Genomic DNA, 5,843 nt, shown 5'->3' on the forward strand with positions numbered 1-5,843 from the left:
ATCACTCCTTTATGCTGGAAGTCTACACCCTCACCGATGCTTTTAGGTTATTCATTCAGTAAAGGTTGTATAATGGTCGTGTATTTAGACTTTTCTGGCTTTCTCCAGTCAGGATTTTTACACAGATCAGTCAAGTAAAGTATATCACGATAGAATTTGCGATCATCAGCAGAGTATTTCAAATTTTTTGATGGCCTTAGGAACATTAGGTTCATTAAGCCAGGCGTTCTTTTAAACTCTGTATCCCCGATGCGTATAGTGCTAGGGGATAAACTTATATGAAACGATGATTAAATGGACACCCTAGCTGCAAACAGGCGTTAATGTACTTCATTGGGGACATGTTGAAAATGTGTGCCCCGCCCGGGACTCGAACCCGGGATCTCCTGCTTACATGGCAGACGCTCTATCCATCTGAGCCACCGCGGGCACAGAGGATAGTGCGTCTGCAGGGACTTATCCCTTGCACGCTCCCCGTGAGATCCACATTCCCAACATGTCCACACCACTACATTCGTAGTGCGCCTAATAGATGTTTGCCCATCATACTCATTACTCGTGGCAGATTAATCTACCAAGTCCCGTACGAGTTCGGGCATAGCGTGTGCGTTCGCACAAGAAGGTCAATGGCCGGGAAGCCATATTTTAACTATATATGACGGTAGTATCTGTTCCCGAAAGAACAGTTACCGTGGATGACCATGCAGCTTTGCTAGAAATGAAATGATTAAATGCACACCCTAGCTGCAAACACATTAACCCTGTTTGTAGCTAGGGTGTCCATTTAATCATTTCATTTCTAGCAAAGCTGCATGGTCATCCACGGTAACTGTTCTTTCGGGAACAGATACTACCGTCATATATAGATAAACTTATACGTAGTTAGAGCGCCTAGCATGTACGGTCTCTCGCTGCTGACACCAAATGTTCTTAACAGGTGGAAATTGGTTGGTGAATTCTGCTATTGGATTATCATCATGCGAAGCTATCTTGGTTATAGATTTGGTAACAGGTTTAAAAGTTTATTTTAGTATTTGCTCGTGATCGATATGTCCCAACTTAAGCAAACATAATTTCTGTCTGTTTTGCGCTCCTGAATGACTATGCTTTGTCGACTTCTCTAAGGATGTTAATCAGAGCTGTGACTATCACGTGGTTGAATATATGCTTCGTTGTTCTTTTTCTTGTTTTCTACACTACCCTCTTCCGTAACAACAGGCTCAGCTTTTATCTGCGACTCAATTGTGCTAATTTTGTTCGCTATCTGGTTTTGGTTAATCACAATAAATTTCAGAGTGTCCTTTAATTCCCTTAGAACCTTAACGAGTCTCGCCTCAAGATTGTTAAATTTGATATCTGTGTACATGTGAGCATCCTGTATCTGTACACCTAACCTCTCAGACTGAGCATGCACCATGCGTGCAAATTTGTCCATGCTGTAGTGTCAACTGACGAACTAAGCTGTTTTGCGCGTTTATATATGGAGAAAGTCGTGGAAGTTCCGGCTATACCTACCATCATTCAGTTTGCGAGTTTTATCAATAACGAGAAACCTATATTGTGAGTGGTTCCAACAATCAGCGCGTATCTTTACAAATTTATTGTATGACAAGTCGGTCCCTACGTGAGCATGGTAAATGTGCTTTAAATTGAGATTGTCTTGTTTGAATTCTATAATGAGGTTGGCGCTATCCCGAACCAACTGTTATGGGATCCTGCAATATGCCTGACTCGTAAAATACATCAACACTCATATGACGGCGAAAACAGAAATATTTACGGATTTGATCCTGCTTTTCAACAGCGACTTCGTCTAATGTGAATACAGTGTTAGGCTTTACCTCCTCAGGTGGGAGGGATGTCGTCGCATTTACTGAATGCTCTGTACGTTACACCGTGTAATCCATCTAATATTTTCTTCAGTAACTGGGACTTGGGCTGAAAGAGTGTTATGGAGAAGACGAGAAGGTGCTCTAAGCGGACTCCATCTATGTGCATTAACAGAGCCATGAGGACATTTGTTATGGAAGGGCCTACAATTATCGCTCGTATACTGTCAGGAAGGAGTGGTCTATTCTTATTGGTCTTCTCTTCTTTGTCATTATCACAGGACCAATCACTTACAACGAAGTCCCTGCGGCGAGGCTGTTTCACCCAGCCTGCCATGATGCCTACTGTGCTAGGTCCTGGCGTGCAATAGGCTTATATATATATATATATATATGTGTGTGTGTGTGTGTGTGTGTGTGTGTGTGTGTGTGTGTGTGTGTGTGTGTGTGTGTGTGTGTGTGTGTGTGTGTGTGTGTGTGTGTTTGTGTGTAGCCACTGTAGCGCAGTCACTTTACCAACTGAGCTACAACGGCTACACGATAGAATGAACTCGAAGTGGTATATTTAAAGGGAAGGCTGTCATATAGATAACGTAGGTGACATTTTGTCTTGACAAATAACATTCACAAATTTCATAGAAAATATATTTATTAAAATATTAAGAAATATGATCAGCATGAGAAAAAATTAACTGATTCTTTTTGAAATGGTGCAGCGGAAGTACAGTATTTGGAAAATAGCTGCTTCGTGTATGCTTCAAATTCATCACATATATCTTGTAATGTTAGTGGTACATTGCAGTAGTCCGGTACTCCATCAATAAATTTTACTTAAACATTTTCAACACCTGTTTTAGGAATAGCACAAGACTTTGGCACTGGTGTTATACAGGTACTAAAACAATGTTCTATATCTTCTATGTGGATGGTACATGTGTGAAGCCAGTTGATATCACTGTATACTGCTTGAACATATGGACACCATCTATTTAGTCTAACGTACTACTTACAGCTATGTCTACAGTGAACAAGTTATCAACAGTCGAGTGGTGCATGAAAATACTATGACCATCCACACTTTTAATTCTTAGTATAGCATCATATATTGACAGAATACTCAGAGTGCCGCAGTACATGTTCTGGTAGGATTGGGATGGATAATATTCGGTAGTCATGTTTCTTGATCAGTGTTTTACACGACACAGTTCATGCCACTCATAGTCCGAAAATTTCACTTTAATATTTTTGAGCACATTTTCCAGCACTAGAACACTTGACAGACTACCGTATTGTGAAAGTTCAAGTCCTACATGAAGACATTTTGAAGCAATAACTTAAATAGTTTGAGGCGAATAGTAAAGTTTGAGGTGCACTGGAAGGTCGGTATCTTCTCATCTACGGCATCACCACCAGCGAGGTTAGCCTGGTGTTCTTGCACTGATTGCGGCAAGTCTCTTGGGAAATGATCAATAGATGGTGCGTACGAAGGAGCCCTGTACTGTGAAGCTCTATCAGGCGTAGCCTCCCACGCCGACATTAACACCCAGCTGTCCTGCTCCAGCATGCTGTAGAAGCTGCGGTACAGGAGCCTGTGTGGACGGGTCTGAGGTCTTCATGTGTGTGGAATGGGGCAGGTTGGAACCTGCCGATGCTGACGTTATGGGTGCAGCTACAGGACAAAGACGAATATTCATAAGCATAATATGCCGTTGGCACAGAAATAATAATAATAATTTTGGGACTTACTATTCTGCTGCAGCGAGTGATGCTTCATCATGACTGACTGACTGACTGACTGACTGACTGACTGACTGACTGACTGACTGACTGACTGACTGACTGACTGACTGACTGACTGACTGACTGACTGACTGACTGACTGACTGACTGACTGACTGACTGACTGACTGACTGACACAGATCGAGGAGCTGCTGAGTCCTCCCCATAATATAAATAAGCCACCTTCGTCATCATGAAGCTGCGCTCCTCTTGTTTGAATGTGACCACATGACCGATCAAACTGTACTCTAGCGGGGAACTCGTGAACTATATCAGTTCTTCACCCCGCTGGATGAGAGGCAGTCATCTATTCTGGGCTGGGAGCTTATATGTAGGCTTTAGAAAAGGCAAGGAGTTCCAACAGTAGCAGATGTTTCCATGAGATGAGTAATGCATTGTTATAGCATCTCGCTGCACGGTGTTTATTTGGAGGACAATAGGTTTGTTCATATGTTCGAGAATTAATGAGCGCTTCTATTCCGCATGTAGGAGGCTATGGAGCAGTCCTCGGCTGTATGCTTGCAAACCACACAGCTGTTAAACTCATCGCAGTCAAACACCAATAACTCATCGATAGAAGACATTCTGCAGGATGGTCTTCAATGGTGTATACAGAGTATACAAGTATGTTTAAACAAACGAATTGACATCAACTGGACGTCTCTTGCATTTTGAGAGAGTGAATGCTTGATTTTTTGTTGGTTTTCGTTTTAGGGCGCAAAACTGCTATGGTCATTAGCGCCCGGTCCGTAGCTTAGGAAACCGTAAAAAACCGAAATTGAAAACGAGCAGCAAAGGGAACAAAGTCATAAAATTGGAGAAACTAAAAGCAGAAGGAATGCTTAAAAATCCATTACAGAAAGGGGTTGGTTGTCCCCAAAAAAAGCTTCAAATGACTGACGTCATCTCACTGGCACTAATAAACTAGAGAACGCGATCGGCCGAGGGCGTGTGATCTGCTAATATCGACGATTTATCAGGCGATACCTGTAGACGAGAGCGTAACGGATTAAAGTAGGGGCACTCAATTAAAAGGTGTCTTACCGTCCACAGCTGAGAGCAGTGGGGACAGAGTGGGGGAGGATCGCCGCTTAAAAGATGTCGATGGCTATCCGGAGTCTAGTTAAAATTACCTCCTCCCGACGACGCGTTCGGGAGGAAGAGGTCCAAGCGCAAGGAAGTGCTTTCACTTCCCGCAATTTATTATGGGGAAGTTTTGACCAATGCGCATGCCATAAATGAGCAACTTTGCGACATAAACCGCTCCGTAGATCGGTGAAGGGAAGCGACTGAATAGCTGGCCGAGGAAGAGAGACTGCAGCCTTGGCCGCTATATCGGCCGCCTCATTTCTGCAGATACCAGCGTGTCCCGGGAGCCAGAGGAACGCCACCGAGACGCCCCACAGGTGGAGCAAGCGCAGACAGTCCTGAATCCGGTGGACCAGAGGGTGCACAGGATAGAGAGCTTGGAGACTGAGGAGAGGGCTGAGAGACTCTGAGCAGATTACGTACTGTATCCACTGATGGCGGCGGATGTAGTGGACAGCCTGGAGAACAGCGTAAAGCTCCGCAGTATAAACCGTACACTGGTCGGGAAGCCGAAAGTGATTTGGGGTGTCGCCAACAATATAGGCACTCCCTACACCTAACGATGTTTTCGAGCCGTTGGTGTAAATGAATGTGGCGTCCGTCACTTGTGCACATAGAGCAGCAAATGCCCGACGATAAACAAGTGAAGGGGTACCGTCCTTGGGAAATCGACAAAGGTCACGGAGCAGGCAGATCCGGGGACGGAGCCAAGGCGGTGCTGTACCCCAAGTTGTCAAGGTTTTAGGAAAGCGGAAGGAAAGAGAATGGAGTAGTTGTCGGAAGCGGACTTCCGGGGGTAGTAGGGAGGAGGGGCGGCCTGCATACCCTACATCAAAGGAGGCGTCGAAAAAAAGGTCATGGGCTGGATTAGCAGGCATGGAAGACAGATGGCTAGCATAACGACTCAGGAGGACTGCTCGCCGACTGGACAGCGGAGGTTCAGCAGTCTCAGCATAAAGGCTTCCCACAGGGCTGGTGTAAAAAGCTCCAGACACTAAACGTAATCCACGGTGGTGGATAGAGTCGAGACGCCGAAGAATAGATGGCCGAGCAGAGGAGTAGACTATGCTTCCATAATCGAATTTCGAGCGCACTAAGGCGCGATAGAGGCGGAGAAGGACCACTCGGTCCCCTCCCCAGGCGGT

General features: G+C 44.9%; 1 non-coding gene across 1 annotated transcript; it reads right to left on the bottom strand.

Moving 5' to 3' along the window:
- Positions 1 to 355: 355 nt before the first annotated feature.
- Positions 356 to 430, bottom strand: Trnat-ugu (transfer RNA threonine (anticodon UGU)). The gene has a single exon. It is a non-coding gene; the product is annotated as a tRNA-Thr (tRNA).
- Between the last annotated feature and the right edge of the window lie 5,413 nt (positions 431 to 5,843).

Source organism: Schistocerca nitens, chromosome 7, assembly GCF_023898315.1.
Source record: "Schistocerca nitens isolate TAMUIC-IGC-003100 chromosome 7, iqSchNite1.1, whole genome shotgun sequence".
Taxonomy (NCBI): Eukaryota; Metazoa; Arthropoda; class Insecta; order Orthoptera; family Acrididae; genus Schistocerca; species Schistocerca nitens.